Source organism: Armigeres subalbatus, unplaced genomic scaffold (assembly GCF_024139115.2).
Source record: "Armigeres subalbatus isolate Guangzhou_Male unplaced genomic scaffold, GZ_Asu_2 Contig411, whole genome shotgun sequence".
NCBI lineage: Eukaryota > Metazoa > Arthropoda > Insecta > Diptera > Culicidae > Armigeres > Armigeres subalbatus.
The window spans coordinates 44,162-68,559 of NW_026943164.1; the positions used below are offsets into that span (position 1 = coordinate 44,162).

Here is a 24,398-nt window from a genome sequence, read left to right on the forward strand (position 1 = left end):
TGATGATGGTCCCTGTTGGCCGGCATCACTTTCACGCCCTCGCTGCAGAGCCGAAAAGTACATTTCAGCCCCTTAGCGATCAGCTGGCGAATTTTTGGTCGTAAATCCGGCGGATCGCCCTTCACAAACACGGGCGGGCACTTCTCCTTCCGCTCCGGTTGCACCTGCGGCAGCTGCGATTGCTGCTTCTTCCGCTTTTTCGGCGGATTGCCGGCGTCATCAAGCGGCAACGGCGAGAACACGTTGCTCTGCAAAAGCTGCTTGGAGGGGTTACCCGCGCCTCCAAGAGCAGTGCGCTTAGGCACTTTTCCAGCGACCGAATCGGCCACCGAGTCTCCCATGACGGGTCCGGGAGAAAATAACGCCAACGCGACAAGCGAAAACGTAAACGGCGAAAGAACGAGAAAAAACACTTCGAAAAAATGCGCGAGCAAAAAACACGTCCGTACGTGTTGCTGTCTCGAACTGGAATCTAAGTGTAGCGGTAGCCGTGTAATAAATACTTGTATCCGTAGCCGCGGAAGTGATTATTTGCTAGGAGCGCATGAGGGAATTAGAGTAAACCTGTTGTAGAACACACACGATACGGATCGCCCGTAGAGAGCGAACAAGCGTAGAAGGGAAAGGAAGCGATCGATCGAGTGAAGTAATGTAAGAAGGTATCTACCAATAAAACCGCTGTGAATGAAAGCTTTCTGGTAGTTGCTTGGCGATAGTTGCCACCTCTGTGGGATGATAGAATAAACGTGATCAGTAGTTCCCAAATGTTTTTCTGTATGCGGTGGAGTACCAGAAAGAAAATTAGTTTTTTTTGCTAAGGATTTTCATGTGGTTCGTTTCGTTATTTTCGTGTTTTAGATGTTACTGGGTTAGTCTACCCGAAATCGACTTCGATCACTCTCGAATTGGAAGCTTTCGTTCAAGGAATCTTCAACCGATGAGGAAAACACACGGCACGAAACTTTAGTTCCGACGAATTATTAGAAGGGTATTTTGAAGCGTTGGGTGGCAGGATTCGCATCGAACCTCTGTCCCTATTTTCCAAGGCAGCCAGTTAGCTTCCTTCCCTAGTTCGGGAAAACTCAACCCCTTCTCCTGGAGGGTCTCAGGCCGGGCAAACCTAAATCTGCTATGGGTGTTGGTGGTCTCCTTTAAGGAGTGGCGCTTTAAGCCACCCATCTACGAACGGGATACGAACCGGATGCTCGGCTGGCGGGTTTGAAAGAAGTGTTTTTGCTTGTTTACGTGGATGATATGTTGATGGCTGCATCCACAGTACTGGAAGTGAAGAAGATCATAAACAATTTGTGCAAAAAGTTCGAATTGACTGATCTCGGCGAAGTTCGTAATTTTTTGGGACTAGAAGTGCTACACGAAGAAGAGTGTTACAAAATCCGGTTGAAGAGCTGTGAAGAACGGGATGGGTGAAGCTAAAGTGTCTAGATCGCCGATGGATCCGGGATTTCTGAAAGTAGAAGATAAGTGTGAAAAGCTGAATGATCCTACCAAGTATAGAAGTCTTGTTGGAGGGTTATTGTACGTATTGGTAATTGCTCGTCCGGATATTGCCGTTCTTGGAAGAAGATTTTCGGACACAAACGAAGCAGATTGGACCGCCGCCAAACGTGCGGTATTTGAAGGCTACAAAGGATTATTGTTTGCGTTTGGGCGGACTTACTAACGAAGGATTAGTCGGATACTCTGACGCCGATTGGGCGGGAGATCCTGCCAGAAGAAGGTCAACATCAGGAGCTGCTTTCTATTACCACGGTGGTCTGATCTCATGGGCCAGTCGCCGGCAGTAATGTGTTACATCATCGATGGAGGCAGAATATGTTGCGTTGTCGGAGGCCTGCCAAAAAACTATATGGTTGCGACAATTATTATTCGATTTTGGTGAACCGCTTGAAGCTCCAGCTATATTGAAGGAAGATAATCAAGGTTGCTTGGCTTTCGTTAGGACAGAGCGAACGAATAGACGATCGAAGCACATTAGTACGAAGCAAAAGTTCATCCAGGAGTTATGCGATAAAGGAGACATCGTCTTGGAGTATTGCTCTACAGACATCATGATCGCTGACGTTACGACAAAACCCCTAGGTCCAGAGAAGCATGGACGCTTTACAGAGATGCTAGGCTTAGTAAAGTAAGTGTGAAGCTGTAAAACGTTGAGGAAGAGTGTGGAACGGTACAACGATTACCACTTCAACCATACCTCGTTTGAATGCACACCTGTGTGCCTAACATACATTGAGCCAAACGAGGTGCGAGAGAGACACCAACGAACAGATGCTTCATTCGTGAAGTAAGCGCTACCGCGTCCAGGTGTAACTCTTTTAAGTTTATAATAAATAGTTCTAAAGTGATTTCTCGCGTGTATTCTTTTCTTTCCACAATTGATCCGAATCCTTACGCTGACTCTGCCGTAGCTTCCGGCAACAACGAGATACAAATAAAACCACTTGTAATAGAAAGCTTTGAAGCTTATCTTTTAAATGTGCATTTTTTGTCACTTTTTGCAACCTTGCGAGATATTTTGGTGTGAAAATGTGTAATTTTGTTCGTAAATCTCGAATTTCCTTCTAACAATTAAAAATATTGTTATGATTCAGTACACACAAAAAAAAATCGTTGGTAAAATTTAGAAAATTAGTTAGTGGTTTTCAGTAGAAAGTATAGAATTGTTAAAACTACAATTGAAAAAATGTCACCTAGGCAAGAGCTTTCACAAGAGCGAACTTTTTAAAATAACATTTTCCTCTCAAATCGACATGTGCATTTTACATTAGAATCAACTGGCGATACTTTCAAAATAACAAGCTGTGTTCATTCTCAATTTCATGTGTGCATTTTCAATTTAAGTATATATACAAATGTCAAAATGAAATTCTATACATTTATAATTATTTTGTTTATTTTATTCGAGATTTTCTTATCTAAAATTAATCGATTTTATTCGGCTTTGTCTGAACCATCATCTTGTTGATGTCCTTGCGCAAGTATATTGGCATGCTCATTTTCCAGTTATTGCAACGATAAATAATGGTGTGCATTCGCTTGGAAATTCATGATCCTAAATCACCGTAAGGCACCATTGCTGTGAAGCTCTGCGATATTGATTCTGTAAGGAAAAATAGTACTAAAGCTCACTGTTGTTGTTTATTAGTATTTCATTACCTTCGGAATTATGATGCAGACGAATTTTGCTTCCTTCCATAACCGTGTGAGCGGGCAGATTCTCACCCTAAACGAGGTTGGACTTGGGTTGGAGCTTGTATGTAACGATCGGCTGGATCGGCATTTAAAGTTCTGTCCACACAGATCACTCCGACGTGATGAATTTCAAAACCACATCGAGGCAGATCCTCCGGTGGTCTTTCTCCAGACACCGAACCAGATACATGTCGCGAATGGCACGGGATTCCTGTGTTTTTGGAGGGATACGATTAGCAGAAAATCATCTTTCATGCTGTCGTCAGAAAAACATAAATGCTCATTAAAATTCAATAGAAATTCACACCGCAAATAATAACTTACTTGACCATTAGCACTTCTTTCGGCACAACCCTTTGCGGGATAAATCTCCCTCCTTTTTCTGTTTTCGATTTTGACAGATTGTCGTGGGCTGCCAGTTTCATTATTTTTTGTTGTCTGTGTTGCCAAAAATACGAAATATTCAAGTAAATTTGAATATTTTTTCCATTTTATTTTGAGTGGTTTTACTGTAAAAATAACGGGTTTACACTGAGGAAAAAACTGTCATATCAAATATTTTACTTTTGAATTAAACGTTTTAGCACTCAAGAATACCAAATTTTCCTAATTGTTAAAACAAGATTAGATAAATGTTAAAATCACAACTTTTTTTCGCTCTGTGTAGCTGAATGCTGTATTTTTATGTACTGAATACGTTTCTAGAACATTGGTAACCATTCGAGACGAACTAGCCTCGGGCTGAAAGTCTCGATAAGAATAAAAAAAACTTTATAACCTCAAAAATTCGACCATGCAAAGTTATTCATTGTATACCAGTTTTATATGGTTAAATGACCTATTATCTGAAATTCAGTCATAATTTGTTCGTTTCAATAGATAGACCCGTAATGTCTTTGGCAAAGTTTTTCTGTACATTATTTCTGACAACTTTTCCAAAGACGTCATTTTATTTCAACAAATTTTGAAAAAAATAAATAAAAAAAATAAATTCTTTCTCACTTTTAAGTGAATTAATCAAAAATAAAATTTTCTCAAATGATACCGCGACGGCGACAACTAGTCGCCGCGATTCTATCGTTGGCGTTGGGTCGCTGCCGACAATGTTCCATTTACGTTTCCATATTTACCAACGGCAACAGAATCGCAATCGCTAAGTGATAGAATCTCGTCGCAATTATTGCGTCGCTCGCATGTGTTATGGGGAACCATAAAACCAACTATTCGAAAAAAAAGAGATACCTACTTGCTACACGGCATCAGACCAAACTTTTTACCAATGAAAAAGTAATGAAACTTTGAAGATGACCCCAACATCTCACCAAGATAATTTTCCGATCCAACGATGACAGTTTTATCCTACGAAATGAGAACAAACTGAAAAAAAAGATCAGTTTTATGGATGTTGATATCTTAATAACTAACAGAAATCATATAAATTTTAAATATATTCCTTTCATCGTAAATGTACACTCAATTCCGACACGAACTGTATGTCTACTCTTCAGCTAGAATCTCAGAAACAACCGTGCGGTTTGCGTAAAGAATGGGATTTGCAAGTTGGTCATCATCAGTCTACCAACGAGAAGCGAACCGCGAGCATCATTCGATTCTGTTGCCTTAACAATCTGGAGCTGGAACCTGTTCGAGGTTGTCACACCGTGCCCGAAACCGGACCTAAACAATTAAAAATAGCACTGGTTAGAAGAGCGGAACAGGTTGCACCAGCAAACCGTTAACGAAAACCGTTGTACGTGATCGCAATATCTTCCAGGATTGGTTTTTTAGTGGAATAACTAAAGAAATTAAGCAAAATAATCAAGATGTGATGTGATTTTCAGTGCCAGATCGGATTTAAAACCACAGAAACTGGTTTGTATGTTAAGAACAATCCGCGACACAAGTAAAGTTGCCATTTATTGCACCCACGCATTTATAGCTTGTAGTTCCAGAAACGGTGAAGCAGAAACGGTGAATAGAATAAAGTTTACCGATCCACAATTATATGAAATTTAAATCCACAAAAATACCTAACCATTGTAGTAGCAGATTCCGCAAAAAACAAATCACACTGCAGTTATGCATACCATTTATTCTGTTAAATTGTCAGCAGTAGCTGTGTTGATTCATGGACTGATGTTGTTTTCCAATCTAATTGGAATTTTCGGTCAAACATCTGCGATACTATACGGTAAGTTCGATTTTACAAACATCGGAATTTTCACATTCATAGACCGTGGAGTGATTTTTCGCTTGTGATCGTCAAAGATAACGACTCTATCGATATAGACCATCCGTTGTCAGCTTCCTTTGCTATTCTCGTTAATAGTGTCGCTCATAACACTATTCTACCCGTTCAAAGAATTTTCAATCCAGAACGTATGATAGAACGAAGCTAACATATCAATTAACAGATGATCATATAGCCCTAGTTAAATTTTCAAATTATTTCAGTCCAGTGTGTGTTAGAACACCTTGCCGAACTTCTAATTAGATACCAGAACTCAACAGCGCTATTTTTTTTGCAGAGGACGACAATTGTAAGTCAGTAGCTAACTTACCCGGCACATGCAAAATGCCCAAGGATTGCCCCTGGATACAGCCGAATGTGATTCAGAAGAAACTAGTTTCAATCCGTTCTATTCCAAGGTGTGGTTACACACTCCATGATGTTCTGATTTGTTGCCCAAACGAGGATTCTGGCAGGTAGCTTCTTAAGCGCAGATTATCATCAATCGCAACTTTATTTTGCATTTTTGGTAATAAACAGAACCATTACCAGCACAACACAGAGTACGGGAAGGAGGGCCACCAAGGCATGCGAGAACTTCTCACGGGGTTCCACGCACATCGCACAACACATCATAGAGGGTAAGGAAGCCGCCGAAGGTGAAATACCATTCATAGCTGCCTTGGGGTACAAATCAGCGGAACCGGATAAGCCCTACGACTTCCGCTGTGGAGCTAGCTGGATTTCGAAAAGCTTCCTGCTGACGGCAGCCCATTGTTTGAGAGATCGACCAATCGTTGCCCGAATGGGTACGATCAACTTGTCCTCATCCGGTGACACAAACACCCAGGACTCTGAATTGAAGGTACGATATTGCAGCCGTGGCAATTACTGAAACAATTCATAATTTATCCATTTCAGAAATTTTACTCGCATCCTGATTACAAATCGAAAAGTAATTATCATGACATCGCATTAATTGAGTTGGTCAGTCCGTTCAGGTACGATGATAATGTCAACAGGATTTGCTTGTACACTGACCCACAGGATCTAGTAGTGGACCATGTTCTGACCACATCCGGTTGGGGTTTGATAGACAGTGAGAACAAATTGTAAGATTACTTTCCCTATTTCCTACGAACAAATTTCCTGTTTCGGTTTCAGCTGATGAGTCGCGGTCCAGCATACTTCTTAAAGTCGACCTTAACACAGAACCTTTGGAGCAATGTGCACAACAATATGCAGGCGAAGTAGGCACATTAGACAGTAGATTAATTTCCGGTGTTACGGAACGACAGTACTGTGCTATTGGAAAACTTCAACCTTCCGGTAAACGAGGTGATGCATGCGTTGGAGACTCGGGAGGTCCTTTGCATTATAAGAATGAAACGGCCGATCGCTTCTACCAGGTTGGAATCACCTCTTTTGGGCTGGGATGTGGGTGGAGGGCAGGAATCTACACCCGTGTGGCATCCTACTTGGATTGGATTGAAAATATCGTGTGGCCAGACGACGCATCTCTCCTGGACGATTAAAGGCATGTGCAGTGAGGATTTTAATACAATTTGTTCTATATATTTATATCACCTTCCTATAGCTAGTGCCACTTTTTGGTACTTAGCATTAACAGGTTGCAATCGACGCAGTCTAGTTGTTTCCTATTGAAAATTGTCCCGATCGGTTATTGCGCTCCAAAGTTATTTAAAAAAAAACATTGTTTTTTGCCTTGGTGGATTGATCTGGGTTTTAGTAATTGAAAGCTGCTTCGTGCTCTCCAGGGACAATACTGAACTATTTTGAACATCTGTTCATTGTCGCATTTATATACTAGTATCAGAGGGGCATCCACATTCCGAGTCGTGGGTAGGACTGTGGGAAGTTGTCACTGAGGCTTCCCACGGTACGCAGCGGAACCGATCTACACTCCCGGCGGGGTATTTCGGACGCGATCAGTGGAAGTAAACACAAGCGGTTACTCTCTACGCGGTTGTCAATTTATTATTATTTACATTCAACATACAATAGACAACAACATATTCACAGGGCTGGTAAGGGATTATAAACATCGTATACATAACATTAGACTTGTCCAACATTCAACACTCCTCCTCGAGGTTTATCATCATTAACAGATATCACAAAGTATCGCCTCACAAAGTCAAACAAAGTTCTACATAGTTGGACACTCAGTCTTCGGTACTCTCCCTGCGTCGTCAGCCCCTGCTTCGTCTTCTTCACCACTTGGTCTTCGTCGCTCACGACTCATCCAGCACACAGCATCGGGTTTCTCCTCAATATTCATCCACACAGTCATAAAAATCGGTTTCTTCCTCTTGGCACTCCTCCTCAAGCGAACGCCCATTGCTAGCTTTGCTTTGCATTTGCACGCCCATACGCCAACTTTGCTTCCTTCCTTCTGCAACTCTCAAGGCATACAGTCCTCCACGAAGTTCAGCAACGGCTTCCACTCTTCTTCCGAGGCTTATAATTTCGCACTTAGCTTTGTTAAAGTGTACACTCAGTCCTTTCTGGGCAAGCTTCCGGACCGAAATCAAACCACTGTCCAGTCCCGGAACGTATAACACCTCTCTCATTACTACCTCGTTCACTTCGCCGCTGCCATCGATACACTTCAGCGTGCCTTCGCCTACTCCGGCAGATTTCACGGTGGAACCATCCGCCAACGTCACATCTCGCTTCACATTCACGTCGATTTTGCTGAAGAATGCCCGGTCACTGGTCATGTGGCTCGAACAGCCACTATCTACGTACCAGTTCCCCTGCTGCCGATCGCCTCCCACGCCGAAACAAATTCGGGGGTCGCTCTTCGCTGCCGTTTTCGCTTCCGGCTCCCGCAGCAATTCATCCGGATGTGTCCCGGTTTTCGGCATTGGTAACAAATTCGTTCCCTCGCACGTTCGCTTCTTCTTCTTCTGTGCACACTTAATGCCCGGTCCTCACACTCACGGGACATTCCTGCACGCTTCTCCATCCGTCGGTGGTACTCGTCCATCAGCCGCTGTTTCACAAACTCGATCGTCTGGTCCGCGTCTGGCCGGCTCTCCAACGCTGTCACCAGACCGTCGTATGACTCCGGCAAACTCCGGTAGATCATCGCGACCTGCAGCGAACTTTCGATCTTTTGACCGGCACACGATAGCCTATCAAACAGCTCTTCGATGGCGAACAGGTGCGCTTCCATATCCGCACCTTCTTCGTAGTTAAAACTACACAGCTTCTTCAGAAGCGACACTCGCGACGTAACCGTAGCCTTTTCGTGGTACTTCTTCAGTTTCTTCCACACTTCGACCGCCGATTTGGCGTCTTTCACTAACGGCAACTGATTATCTTCGACGTTAAGAATAATCATTGCCCTCGCCTTCTGATCTTCTTTCGACCATCTCGCAGTCTCTGGCTCCGGTTTCTTCTCATTCACCGTATGCCACAGGTCGACACTGATCAGAAGCATTTCAATTTTTATTTTCCACGTTTGGTAATTCTTATTACCCAAACGCGCGATCGAAACTTTTTCAGCCATTTCGAAATTGTTCGTTTTCTGATGGCGCACACTGTAATCCCGTACACACACGAAGTCGGTACACAACAATGTCTTCGATCACCACCGGCTACAGTTACAGCTCGTTGCACAAAATGGTTCTCAGTCCGCACTAATTGCTTCCGAATCCAGCTTCGATGGAACGAAACACAGCTGGCAATCCGGACACTAACCACCTCCCGGTAATCACTTTTAACCATGTACAACGTTCTCAGCTGCTTTAACCACCCACTGCAGCACAGTCTAACGAGTGGAACAAATTTGCTCCCGCCGAACGACAAGCACAAAGGGTAGCGTCCGCGGGCAAACTTTCACACTATTTTTAGCGAAATCTCCACTATCACTGGGCCAATAACCTGTGGGAAGTTGTCACTGAGGCTTCCCACGGTACGCAGCGGAACCGATCTACACTCCCGGTGGGGTATTTCGGACGCGATCAGTGGAAGTAAACACAAGCGGTTACTCTCTACGCGGTGGTCAATTTATTATTATTTACATTCAACATACAATAGACAACAACATATTCACAGGGCTGGTAAGGGATTATAAACATCGTATACATAACATTAGACTTGTCCAACATTCAACAAGGACAAACAGGAAATAGCGAATGTGGCAAAAGTTGGTAATTAACATTAAGCAATTCGTAGATGTTACAAACCTAGACTATTGTATGAGAGTAGCATCACTCCCAAGGGGAGGGACGCTGAGCACAATACAATTCGTGCCCATTTAAATACATGTGCCACAAGTGTGCCACGAGGTGCCGTATTTTATATGCGGCAAAATGATAAAATTTGGCAACTCTGTTCGAACATAAACATTAGAAAAAAGGACTTCTGTCAAATGTGAAAAATAAATATACTTTTCGTTTCTCCCGCCGCATCAACTGGAAGTAATCTTTGAAAAGCAGAATTTCAGCAGGAACCGGAGAGACAGAGCCTGCGCCGCTTCGCATCATTCTGAACGGGTCAGAACAACTCCATAAATATAATACCACGAAAATAGTCCCTGCTGTTTGTGCTGATATTATTCACAGACAGCAGCCAGATTGATCCCTATTCCGCTTCCATCGGTTGGGCATCTACTGATATTTTCCCGGTTGCAGATTGGGAGGAATTCGAGCTCACAACTCTTCTAACCTCTCCATAAGCATCGAGTTACTTCATTTTTGAAATCAATTATCAGAAGGTAGGGGCAAGGGTACAGGTCCTTTGAATTTTTGCATATGCAGAAAATCTTTGGAAGAATATGGAACATACCAGAGGCGGAAGTGTTTTTATGAAGATAAACAAAACGTTTTCAACATGCAATTATTAAATATTGCATTGCCATAAGCCAAGATATAAACTATTCTGTATTTTCCACCGCCGGAACACAATAAACCTCTAAACCCGATCCATCCATTTTTTACTCGCTTACCCGTCGAATCTAGACGCCAATGTTTATATTTATGCCACCGAATCGGTGGCACCGATTTCTAGTCGATAGTTTATTTCGGAGATGATTATCCGAGGTTTTGAATCGCGTATGTTTGCCAACTCGACAAATTATCACCTGAATCCGAGCCTTAATCCCTTTCTGAATCCTCATTCACAAATCAAGCTCTATCTGGTAAAAGGGCGAATGTCACAAGAGAGAATTCTCTTCGTCGACTTCCCCTCTTTTGAATAAAAGTGACAAGCAGAGGATTTCTTTGCAGTTTGTCACCTCAGAATGCAAGTTCGCATTGTTTTCTTTCGTTCTGAGGTGATAAACCACAAAGAAATCCGCTGTTTGTCACTTTTATTTAAAGGAGGGGAAGTCGACGAAGAGAATTCTCTCTTGCGACATTCGCCCTTATTCCAGATAGAGCTTGAAATAGTGATTTGTCCTGAAAAATCCGTTTTACAAATCAGGAAACAAAATATGTTAACAAAAGTTATTTATCAAAAAACGCGGTCAGAATGACAATATTTGGCAGGGTTGCCAAATTTTGACATTTAGCTAATTTGATGTCAGAAGTGTGCAACAGTGTGCCACTGTTTGTGAATTCTTTGTTCCAATACACCGTAAAATGTGTGCTTGGAACATTGTGCTCAGCGACCCACCCCTTGATCACTCCACTTCCTTGCGAATCCTGGAAGAGAAAGGAAGGTTAGTTGGACACATACTTAAGCACGGTGTAGAGAACTCTACGACATTATAATCAATTGTAAACATAATCTGGACTTGAAAATATCTTTGCAGACATAATACTCACATAATTTGAAAATTTTCCCCGATTTTCAGGACAAATATTGCTTTTCCAAGAGTGTTTAGGGATTTCCAAAAAGCATGACACACATCTCGGAATTCTTTCCTGCCCTGCAAGAGGCCACGGATCACAACTTGTTATGGATCTAGCGATCTAAAGCGAACTACCAAGAAATCGTATGACAGTCCCAGATTTTTTTTAGGATTTCGGAATGCCTAACGGACCAGATTTCAAGCGGGCTTAGAAATGTTCGTTGTTCCATAGATTTCAAGAAATTGCTTGGGTTCCTATAAAACCTTTTTTCCGTGGACTTCTAATAATCCATTTAAACGTGCTTTATTTATCACTAGCAGACTAAAATTAATTTATTCTTTGCTTAGTTCTCGAGTTATGGGAGAAATTTCTGTTTCATTTGTATGGGAGCCCCCCTTTCCAAAGAATGGAGGGGTCTCGAACCATCTTAAGAACCTTCCCCGGACCCAAAAAAATCTGCTTACGAATTTTCATGCCGGTCGGTTCAGTAGTTTCGGAGTCTATAAGGTTCAGTTGCGTTGCGTTGCGTTGCGTTGTAACAGAGTATTTCGTAGATTGCATACTGATAGCTGTCATGTATTTTCTTTAACTTTCTTACCCCAACTGCTTATGGATTACTATTTGGGATTTAATAGCAACCTAATTTGAGGTCCAAATGATAAAGCATGAAAGCTACCATTGCCGGCCACGCCCATCTTCTCCGTTACTAAGGTAGGTAAGGATATGATGATATGACATCTTCTTAACGGGAGGCCAGCGACTTACCGACGCCCTTATAGATGTCAAGGAGCTGGATGGTTGGTAGGGAATATAGTCTAGGAATATCAGCATAAGCAAATGATACAATGAGTATGAACAGACGTTGGGAGTGACCATGCTAAGAAATGTTTGTCACTCCATTGTTGATTGTCGAAGAGGCGAAGCTATTAAACTTGTTCTGGTTACTCAAGTAGCACACATGTCCCACATAGATTACTGCAACGGATATGCGACTTGATTTGGTCACTATAAAGTTGCTGCAACCATTTTAGTCTGACTTGTGCTGCTCGGGTAATTAGCCTAGGTTTAAGCGCCATTGTTCGCTCTCTGAAACGAGAAAGAATATAAAATATATTAAATTTCCCCTTATGCGATCCCAATTGAAATTAATTGAATTCTGATTGCTCGCATTTATATACATAATCTTCTTGGAAACATTTACATTGTTTATATTTATGGAATCAAGTAGCGGTAATACCAAAATAAATTTTTGACAAAAAATTATTTTTTAAATATCTTGAATTCTATAGGTTGTAAACTGATGACTTGTTTACCAAAAACGCGTATTTTGACAATACAAAAAAGTTTGCGGAATATACTTGTACACTAAGAGTTGTAGTTTACAAGATATTATAAAATCAATTTGCCAAAAAAATCGTTTTGGTATTACCGCAATAATTCCTTACCCTATGAATCAACATGATCGAAACCCAGGTGTGGTAAAATTCAAGTTATATCTGAGCTCTGGTCAAATTTTCAGCAAAATCGGCTCACACGCAATCAAGATCTAGATATCCAAAGTTGACCATTTTGTATGAAAAAACGGCAAGTGGGCTTTTTATTATTCAGGTCAATATCTGTAACTTCAAGTTAAACGATGCAAAGATTTAAAAACGAATTACGAATAATGTTGTGAATTTTCGTCATCGTGACCAACCTATTCATTTCAGCTGCGTGACAATCTTCAAAATTTGTTGGGTAAAACTTATGTTCCCAATATAATACGAGAAACGTTATGCACCACTTTGATCCACTTTGATGTGTCTAATCTCAATTTTTCCAAACTATTGGAGAATATTATGATTTTGAGCTTTGTTTGGTATGATCCTAGCAGAAATAAACTGTATGATAAAAGACGCTTTGATTTTGGTAAAATGGCTATTAAACAGTGTCATTAACATGCATAAATCATAGTAAAACAGACCGTCACAATCTATATTAGCACTACTTAGAGAAGGGAGTAAACACACACACACACACACACACACACACACACACACACACACACACACACACACACACACACACACACACACACACACACACACACACACACACACACACACACACACACACACACACACACACACAACTGTTACAGGATACTGTACCACTGCTGCTAACACGAACACCGAGTCCTCCGTTGAAAATGATTTCTGTATTTCTGCTGCATGCTTTATAGTTTCTGGTGGAATAGAGCTGGTTCTATTGTCGTTGTTCCCGCTACTGCTGTGTCTGGCGTTTGTCCTGCGAGCTCACTTCTGGAGGGGTCATTGATTCTTGATGTTCAAAAGCAAGCGCTCTACCATATTTTTACAGCACGTAATTACCGTCGATCTAACGGTAAATGTTCTCATGAAATATTCTATATCTATCACCTTATCTCATCTGGATCAGCAATTCGCGAAAACTTTTTTAAAAAATCACTTTTGATTGATAAAGATAAAATATTTGACGAAACGTGAGATTTTTACGTCCGTCCTCAATCATCGCATACTGTGATCCTTTCGTTTCGGAGTCTATAAGGTTCAGACTGACAGAAATTCATTTTTATGTATATAGATTACTTCTAAAATTATTTTTTTATTTGCATTTGCAGGTTTCAACAACTTCATTTTATCTCTGAAAAACCTTTGTGACGTTTTTGTGCGATTTCGGGATTATACCAAAGCAAGCATAATTTTTCATAAGGACGTATGTAACAAAAGTAAACAAAACGAGGTTTTTAATACAACATGACAATCACACGCGACTTTATATAAAACGCATCGATTTTGCTGATTTTAGATCCTAAAATTCTTTAATTCAATCTTTTTACGAATCGACGTATGTAGAATTTTCTATTTTTGAAGTCTCACTGTTACATACGTCGCTTTAACATATGGGAACTAAGAGCGACCTATGTACCAAAAAAGCAAAACAAAACAAAACTGCAGTTGCGTCAATCGTGCACTATGGAAAACCGACCATTGTACAGCGACGTATGTACAGCATACCGGTGTATGTATAAGATTTAGTTCTTAAACAGTTTTAGAAAAAAGTTTTGCCAACTTTCTGCAAAGGATTTCTCGAATCCTCATAATTGTTACATTCGTCGTTATGAAAAATTATGCTTGAAAGGTCCTAAAGTGCCCGCATTGGAAAATGTCTAAAAGCGAACAAAAATCTACCTCATTATGACACAAACCACCCTAGTGAAGTTTCAAATTCATCTTGGGCTCCAACCATGTGCCTTCAATTAAGCGCCATTTTTGTATGTTTACCGGTGCACTCAATCGAAGCGGTACAAGTGCTGTAAAAGTGCACCCTGCCATCTTTGCTTTTGCTTCATTTCCATTGTTCCGCCTCGCACTCGCACCACGTTTTCGGGAATTTTCTCTCTGTTGCAGTTCCTCCGCGGACGAATATTTTCTAGATAACCCGTCATCAGAAATTGCAGGCTACTTTTGTAGTTATCAAATGCATGCTGCTTCGGACTTCTGCAGATCGGATTTGTCTGGTGTAGCACCGACGTTGTGGGTGGCCTGGTGGTGAGTATGGAACAACTTTTTTTTTGATGAAGTGCTACCTAGTTTAATTTTCCTCCCAGTGGCGTTTCCAAAACCTCAATCTACCTGTGCACTGGATTAAAATTTAAGGAATTTGATTAGATATTGATAAGTTCAAACGACTCTGAAAGTTTTACTTTCCATTTGAATAAATATCAAAGTTTTCATTCTTTGTATCAGTTTAGTGTACAGGTAAAAAGTGAGGTTACGTGACGCCACTGCCTCCTCCAATCCTGGACGTTAGATTACTGATCGTTTATCGTACGGATTGTGGGGAAAGCCTCGTATATAATATTTACTCACTAATCAAAACAATGTTATCCACAGAGTAAACAAACTCCCTGGAGAGGAAACGAAAATTGTACATCGAGAAGTCCTAAACAGTAATAGCTTGATCTGGAAAGGGGCCCAAACAACAAATAAAGTAACGAGTTCCGGGTCGTAGAGATATGTACCCAAACGGAGTATTTGGAGAAATATTAGAATACGCGAGAGAATACGCTAAAAAGAACGTTTCATAGAATATTTTGGAAGAGCAGCAGTTTTTAGATTGGGATTCTTTTGCAGCCTTGGTTCGAGTTACTTAAGAAGAGCAATGCAGCCGTCCAGACCTATATCCAAAACATTCCAGGTTCGTACTTTAATCAAATAAATTTACTCTTCGCACTCGCTTAGCTCATAAAAAAGGGATTAGCTACTAGTAATATATAATATCTTGTATTTAGCTACATATATACTACCAGTTGGGCACCATTTAATAGTTGAGCACAGGAGAAGAAATCGATTAAAATTGATCACATGCCCAGTTACCCTAGCGTATCCATATAGAACTCTTTCGAAAAACTGTCCTAAAGTTCCTCTATGAAATACTATTCGATTTCCTTCAGAATTCAGAACCTATTAGACCCACAAATTCATTGAAACGGCCCGTTTCTATAAAAAACATCACAATTTTATGTATAAATATCTTGTAGGGTAGAGAACCATTTGGGCAGCACCTTCTATTCCCGTCAGCAAAGTTCATTACTCGAGCGCATTACAATCGAATTACTTGTTTTTTAGTACATAGTTAGATTCTGTCGATATCTATCAGCCCGGTGGCATCCCTATCTCACACAATAGGTTTGTTTTGCAGCCAACATTACGCGACCGTATCCCACTGACAGTTCTGTATCCTAATGAGAATCAAATGTGATGCTTGTAAACAAAACACATACTATCATGAATTTTACACTGAGATGTTGGCTGCAAAAACATGGCGGCGTGCCACCCACCTGATATCTATAGATATACATCACTATAGTGATGTACAAACAATCAAACCATTTGGTTGGAACGTGGTCGAGTTATTTATTAACATTGCGGATGGGAATAGGGGGTGCTGCCCAAATGGTCCCGCTCCCTATACCTAATTATTTTCTTCTATCTAACCAAAAGTATTTGAAAAATCTAAAAGAAAAATCGTTCAGGGAAAAGTTTTCGGTGCAATTTAATTGGTGAATAAATATGAGGTAAAGTTTCAAAAAGGACGGTGTTCATGTAAATGGTGTTTTTGAAAAGATATTTTAGTAATATATATCTTTTTGTTTTTGTCATTCAAGTGATTTAAGTTTGAATCCCTTCGGCAGAAGCGGCAGGAGAAGGCTTGAACGCAATACTTTTTGTTTGTTATATGTACTGTAACCGTATATTTGACCCATCTTTGCTGGGTATCCTATCCATATGGGAAAAATATGCGGTTACAGGCAGTGTAGATTTGATCTGGAAAAACGGGAAAAACCCAGACGATAATTGAACAAATCGGTGATGAAGTAGCTGAACGCGGAATCGAGCGTCCGTAATCGGTTCAGTCTAGGAAACAAAGATCAAAAGCACAAGACACTGCGGGTCTGTGGCACTCAGTAGAAGAAAAATTGGTTCGACTATATATTTTGTTGTATTTTTGTTTCGTATACCTAATAGGTGTTCTAATTGATTTTTTTCCTTTGCTTACATTAGGTTCTTTTCGACGACGAAGTCTTCTTGATCCTGGGTCACTGCGTATTAACAGGATGTCTCCACTCCCGGGCATGACTAAACATCGGCCAACTGTCAAACACAAGCCCTCCTTTTTTCCGCACTCGATCCATGCCCCAATGCACGACCGACAAGATGATTTGGGAATCGGCTTTTCCATGTGGGGATCCGGATAGCAACTGATGATCTAAATACACTTTTAGATGTGTAGCATTTTTGGAGGGATTTGATGTTCGTGGAAAGATGCCCAACAAAGCAACACTAACAGTGACACAGGCGTTTTTGGATGCGAGGAATTCTCTCCTATCGTGGTCCAAAGAGAGCGAGATCCTTTGTTATCGGATGAACCTGGTCGGCACGTACTACATGGGAAAGGTAACCGAATTCGGTTACTATATATGGACCCGCAGAAGCGAAGGTGTGGCGTTTTTTTTCTGTACGATCAGGTAATATTTCGTAGTCGTACTTATTAAGAGAATTCAATACACTTTTTAATTACTAAAAAAGATTTTTTTCAGGAATACTTAGGAGATTCCTTCGGAAATCCTGGAAGGATTCCTTCGGAGATCCTGGGAGGATTTCTTCGGGAATCCTGGGCGGATTCCTTAGAAATATTTTTGTAAAATTCCTTCCGGGAGAATTCCTTTCGTAGTTCCAAATTAATTCCTAAAGAGATTTGAACATTTCTCTTGGAATTCCCAGACGAACTATCTTGGAATTCCTGATCGCACAATTCCCTCAAATTTCTTGGAGGAATTTGCTATGAATTCTTGTACGAACTCTCGGAATTCCTGGAAGAATTTGTTCGAAATTTCTGGAAGAATTAGCTCGGAATTCTTGAACAAACTCGCTCCAAGTTTCGGGAGAAATTCTTTCGGTATTCTTGTGGATCCTGGTGATCAGAATTTGTGATCAAAATTTGTTCGAAATTCGTAGAGGCTTGGAATTTTCAGAGAAATTACCTGGTAATTTCTGGAAGAATATTTTTGGAATTCTTTGAAAAATTCTTATAAATTTCTTAAAGAAATTCTACCCTTTTTTCAAGTGCTCTTAAATTACTAAAAGTTTTTTGAGCGAATTCAAGAATTTTGTGTGAATTCTGAGAAAACTCAATGAATTTTGTTAGAATATCTCCAGGAATTCCGAAATAAATTGTTGAGTAACTCAGAAGAATTTGATTGATCTTGGATGAGTAATTCATCCAAGAATTTTGAGAGTTTACCCCCAAGAATATTGTGAGAATTCCTTCAGGTCAGCTTGGGCATTCATGATCGGTGCGTGATGTTTCTTCTCTCTCGAATATCCGTTCGAATGACCCTTCGGTTTTGGTAGTTTGATTCAGAGGTTACTGGAATACCTGGAGAAATTTCCTGTTACAGTCAAACCTCCGTGAGTCGATATTGAATATAAAATCCTTGGAAAGCTGTTTGAACGGAATTATTGGAGGATTTTTCAAGCTAGATTTTCCCAAACAGTGATGGGAAATGTAAAAAAAAAATGTCATGAGATTGCTACTACTCATTTGCTAATAACTTTTTTCAAAAGTTATTTACAAGAAAATGTTCTCTGGTCCTTTAAAAGCTACATGGTTTTATAGAAAATTGTGTAATTAAAAATGTAGCAAATTAGTTTTTTTTAATCTTTATTAAAGTGATTTTTTAAATTAAAATAAAGTTCATCACTATATAGCAAATTAGTACCTTGACATCGAAATGACGTTTCCCGTCACTGTATCTGGAGTAATTAGTGCTGTCCAACGAGCAGCTTGGAGTAGCTCAAAATTATTTCCATCCCGCACATGTCCAGTTATGGATAAAAAAAAGAAGAGCAGGACGGGAGAAAGTTCGAGGTACTTCAAGCTGCTCGCTAGATACCATTTGTCTTGGAAGACAAGAGATGGAGATGTTTTAGATCATTTTTCTCTTATATATCCTGAACAGGTGATCTCTTGGAATTTTTAGAAAAAAAGATTTCTGATCTACTAGCGGCACTCTCCTTGAATTTCTGGAGAATCGGATTTCATGGAGGAGTTCACATTAAATCCTTGAAGATTTTTCTCGGTTTCCTAGAATTCTTTTCGAAATTAAGTCTTTCAGATATTCCAAAAACCTCAATCTTAATCTTCTTTATCTCAATTTCAGGAATTCTCAGCTAATTAACGTTGTGATAAAAACTGGAGCTAAAATGGTTTTTGGAAAAATCCTAGGGACGACGACATATTCCGAAGTAACTCCAGTGTGCAAAACCACGTCGGAACCCATCGCCTAACATCGAACGGGAAACCCCCGGATATGAGACGCCCTCGAATGTTACCCCATCATCAGGGGTGATCGTAGCGGTGACTCTGCATGTCACATCACCCTTCTGCTGACCCTAGCTGGTACTGGTACCACTCCGATCCAACACAAAACTATAGCCATTGAACGACACTCCAACATCAATGACAAGAATCCCTGTCTGGTTCTTTTTCCAAGTTGAGGACAACGGCGCCAGAATTATCAACTTTCAACCCAACGGCACTCTCCATTTTATGAAACCGGAAGACACACTACTGATCCAATGTCGACGAGATAGACTTCATCCCTGAGGAGTAAAAGGAACGCAAAACTATTATCGGAACTGTCGGACCACTTTCTAACCAAACCCCCCGCCATGGGAGATCGCTTATTAGTCGAAGTCATCGTGCGAATCTTGCATCAGCTGGTGATATGGTTTATCCTTATGTCCACACAATTTCGATCCACTGTTGATTGACGGAGATTACTACGCCCGTATTGAACGTCTAGGGATCATCTCCAACTTGGCCAAGCCCGCCGGTTGGCTACCATGTATTTGATTATGCATCTCGATATCAACAACATTATGTAATAATATGTATACATGTGTAATACAATGCCCTATACCTTCGCTGTGATTGCGTCGGAATTCCTTCACTCTTAACCTTCCTGGAAGCCGTGTGCAAAAGAAAGGAGTCCTGGCAGACACCGTCATCAAGGCCGTTCAAAGACAATCATGCCGATATGATGTACTGTTTTGCCGTATTTGATATCGCGGGTAGATATTATCGAGCACATGATGGTCGGCGAGCAGCACAATATTCTTACAATTACAGCGTTGGTCTGGGGTCTGGGCAGAATATTGTACACCGTAAGGTATCGTACCATTCGATTCCGTTTTCAAGCCCATTGAGTGTCTGAGCCCGCAGAGAGACGCCGATATGAGGGAAATAATGTTTATTCTGATTCAACTATTTCAGTACATAGTAGAGAACGAGGATTGGTGAATGAACGCATTTATAAGTGGTACGTCGGACCTGTGGTGAATAACCTGAAGTAGGAAAGTTTAGTAGTACAGCAAATTAGTCGGTACGATTATAAACGAGCGGTGTAAATGGGTGAAGCCCTGAGTGTTGCAGATATGCGGTATGGGAAGATCCATTAATTACGTAACGCAAAAATTGAGCATTTTCAACCCCCCCTCCCCCCTATGTCACACTTTTTGTATGAAACATCTGAAAATTTTGTATGGACCGTCACACTTCACTCAACCCCCCCTCCCCCATCTAAGCGTTACGTAATTTGTGGACGCTCCCTATGAATCAGTAGCAGTTGAACGAGTCGGCCAAAGCGTGGCCGTAGGTAAGTTTATTCGAATTTGAGAAAAATGTGCCATATTGCTTTCCTGCCCATTAATGCATACCAATTCCATGTTTGCTTGATTTTCTATCTACATGGGACAGTTATGTATTTATGGGCAGTTTATGTATACGATATTTCTAATACCTACTAATATCATCTCCTTGCTCCTAATTCCAGACTGCGGAATTGATCCCGCACTGCTATGGTTATGAAGACAGATTTACACATAACAAAAGACTAAATTCTTCGGACATCCAGAAGCTGTAAAAGCCAATGGATAAGCTGTTCGAATTATATCAGCAACATCATCAATGTAAATTAATCAGCTCCTATTTGTCATCCACGTTGGAGGAAAGGTGCCATTCGGATCCGGATTTAAGTCACCTATATATCTGCTGTTTTCGGCGCCAACAAGCGATGGCACACATATAACCGCGCCAGCATTGAGCGAAGATGGCTTACGAGGAAAATCATAGCTTCAAATGTTAATGTAACCGGTAAGAGAACTGCTAGCAGGATCGAATGATGGTTATAAGTACCTGTCATAAGGCAAGTTGCTATTATTAGATTTATTCCCAGCACTTAATGTATCCAGCACGTATATTTTAAGTTTACTAAGTGGTATACTGCCGTACCGAGCATTGTTGTCCCATGTCGTTTTTACGATGCCATTCCCACTGTGCTGGCGGTGTCGCATTTAAACAGACAAGTTATTTCCCTATCACACATCATGGCTAGACTTGCCAGCAATCCTTTCTAGTCCTTAAATCCATTGATGAATACTTTTGTTGGTCACCAAGGCAGCAACAAGGCCTTCAACTAAAAACGATGTTACAACTATGCTTGCGACGGCAGTATAATTAAATGAAAAAAATACTAACTCATCTTATGGCAGGTAAAGACATTCCTTCTAAAATTTTGCCGGATATTTTTTTCTGAAATTTGATCAATATTGCTTCTGGAAATTATGTAGTCCGGTGAAGATTCCTTTTGAAAACCAGTCGGTATAATTTCAGGAATCTGGTTGCGATTATTTCTGAAACCCAATCGGGATTTCTTCCGGTACCTAGCCGAAATTCTTTCTGAAAGACAAGCGGAATCCCGAATGTATTTAAAAAGCATTTGCTGGACAATAGAAGAAATCACGACTAGATTCCAGAACGAATGTTGATAAATTTTCAGAACAAAAAATGGATGAAATTTTAGAAGAAATCCATTTGAAATCTTGTAGGGTTTGATCCGCAAAGAAATCAAGATTGAATCCCCAAAGGAATACCGATCAAATTCTATAGGATATCTCGACTGGACTCACAAGAAATCTACACTGAATTCTAGATGGAGCTCCTTCTGTAATTCGAATGAGACACTAGAGTGATTCAAATTTTGACTTTTTTGCTCCCCTATGCTTAAACGATGGCATTTGCCATTTTAATAATCGTCCTAAATTTTCAGCTAATTTGGATGTAATTTGACTGAGCACAAGCAGATGAAAATTACTATGAAAACAGTAACTTTTGTGAAAAACCGTTCCCCATCATTGTCCATTAAGCTCTAAAAATGTATGAATACGTTAGCAACATAGGAAATTTAACAAGGGAAAATATCGTCCTTGTTGCTAAACGATTTGTTGCTGGCAACAAAAGTTAATATGGAAATACCGAATTGTGGGAAATTCAATTTAACACGTAAAAGAATAACATCAATATCAATAATGAGCATTTCTGTTTTCTTTATAATTTTGCTCACAAAATTCAGATTGCTTCGCAACAACAACTGACTTTCAGCTTAGGATCTATTCTGTGATGGTGATGCTTTAAATATATTCAAATAGATTCTGGGCTGCTTCACGAAACGATCCTTTACATAAGTGGCAATTCTCATAGTAATTTTCATATAACCTTCAAACGGCACGTGCACAACCAAATTACATCCAAATCAGCTAAAAATTTGAAAAAAACTATTAAAATAGCAAAAACAATCGTTTAAGCACAGGGGAGCGAAAAAGTCAAAATTTGAATCACTCTAATGGGACACCTTCTATATCCCTTATAGTATTCCTTTCAAAAGGATTTCAGACACAATATTGTTTCTATAATCGTGACGAAAACCCTTTTTTTCTTACAAACAGGATTGCAATTATAATGGACCACTTTTCTGTCGTTCGTAGCAGGGCCGAGTACGGAACCGTTTTGTAGGCTAATGCCTTGTTAAGTTATAGTTCTCTTGGGCCATCGATTGATCATTGATCAATAGCAGAAGTATGCTACTTATTCATCGAACTCATCTAGTCTTCATAAATCTAAAGAAAAAGGATTATTCGCATGAAATAAAATATAAAATATATTTAAAATGTTTCTTAATGTTATGTAAACATCCGAAAATAAAAAAAGAATGAAGAGTAGAAAGATCAAGGTACCCATATCTCCAACAAATCTAGCAAAAATCTAGTAGAATCCTCCTAGCCATGTCTAGGAGAATTCTCTGCGTTATCTAAGAGAATCTATCTGTCAAATCGCTATCGGTTCAAACGGTTTAAATTTGAGGTAGAAACGGTTGTTGCATTTGAGGCGGATTTGAGGTCTGACAGGTTCTAGACATCGAAGAAAAATATCTAGTAGACTAATTTTTTTGTCTCAGAGATATCACGGGAGACATCTAGAAGATCTTTCCGAGCGGGTGTCAGCTATAAAAAGTACACGCAAAATAATCTACCCGTTAAATTTACATGAAAAATCACGTAACCAATCAATTTCACCAACACCACTAATTTTATCTGATGCATATAAAATGTAGCGGTGTAGCGTAAAATTTGAATGAAATGGTCATAAAATTAACGAAAATAAACTATACGATGTACGTGAATTTCATGTCATTGAAGCACTGATTGAGAACTCACTCAGCTGTCAGTTGCAGGTCAGTGTTGTCGTTGTCCCACTTGCCCAACAATCAATTCATATAAAAAGGTTTTTACAAATTATTTCATATATATTTTTATCTGTTCTACAATAATGCATTCATATTCGTTTGTAGCAAATTATCGAATCATGGAATCATCGAACTTGAACCCAACCTTCACTTCCCATCCTGAGATACATACAAACAATGCACGTTTTCGCTCAATTTATGCGGCGTTCTTCTCCGGTTTCCGGGCATCAGAAGAGTTTTACAGCTTTAACATTGAAGAAAATCTGCCAGACGTAATTATTTATCTATAGATATGATATAGATATATTTATCTATAGATATAACATATATATATGTTATTTATATTGTCAATATGTACATTTCCGCTTTTAGTTCTCAAATAAATATTAAGAAAGTCTTTTATTTCTCATTTTTCTTATTTGCTGAAGCAAAAAAATAAATAAAATAAATTACAAATCAAGCGTCAAAGCCATGGAGCAGTCACGTAGCCTTCATGTGAAACGCCGGTGACATCCGATTGAGTGGAATTGAGTTCCTGTACCGTTGAGTCTCTTAATTATTACGTGAAAAGTGCTGTGGAAAAAATCCACGTATATTTTCACGTAGATATGACGTGATGATTATTTTGGGTGTAGGCAGCGTATATTGTTACGCCGTCACTACACACCAGCCGCACTGGCAACACTGAGAGAAGACCGAGAAGCCAGTGAATATTTCCATTCAGTTATGTACCCAGCAGTGATTCAAATCGTTCGGGGCTGTCAGTTTGAATATGAATCTGAAACATTGATTTTCCCAGCAGCTGTTCTAGATTCATTTTTTATGCCAGTCAAATGTCAAAAAAATAAAACTGGTATAGCGCTCCGTTCTATTTTCTGCAGATTTGAACCACGATTGAATCACGAGATTCAAATATTTTCCAAGGGTTTTGGTGTATGAATGCGTCATTTTATCTACGGATCAA

At 40.0% G+C, this 24,398-nt stretch overlaps 3 long non-coding RNA genes and 1 pseudogene across 3 annotated transcripts; 3 read left to right on the forward strand and 1 right to left on the reverse strand.

Annotated features, from left to right (window-relative positions):
• Positions 1 to 2,961: 2,961 nt before the first annotated feature.
• Positions 2,962 to 4,034, reverse strand: LOC134204130 (uncharacterized). The gene is made up of 3 exons (XR_009977782.1): positions 3,538 to 4,034; positions 3,178 to 3,469; positions 2,962 to 3,121 (listed from the first exon to the last, which is right to left on the reverse strand). It is a non-coding gene; the product is annotated as an uncharacterized LOC134204130 (long non-coding RNA).
• A 740-nt stretch (positions 4,035 to 4,774) lies between these two features.
• The window catches only part of LOC134204129 (serine protease persephone-like), a 52,214-nt pseudogene continuing 32,590 nt past the window's right edge, over positions 4,775 to 24,398 (forward strand).
• LOC134204132 (uncharacterized) lies at positions 14,672 to 19,785 on the forward strand. Its single transcript, XR_009977784.1, has 4 exons — positions 14,672 to 14,837; positions 15,183 to 15,486; positions 16,854 to 17,317; positions 19,013 to 19,785. It is a non-coding gene; the product is annotated as an uncharacterized LOC134204132 (long non-coding RNA).
• LOC134204135 (uncharacterized) lies at positions 20,431 to 22,933 on the forward strand. The gene is made up of 3 exons (XR_009977786.1): positions 20,431 to 20,509; positions 20,687 to 21,006; positions 22,638 to 22,933. It is a non-coding gene; the product is annotated as an uncharacterized LOC134204135 (long non-coding RNA).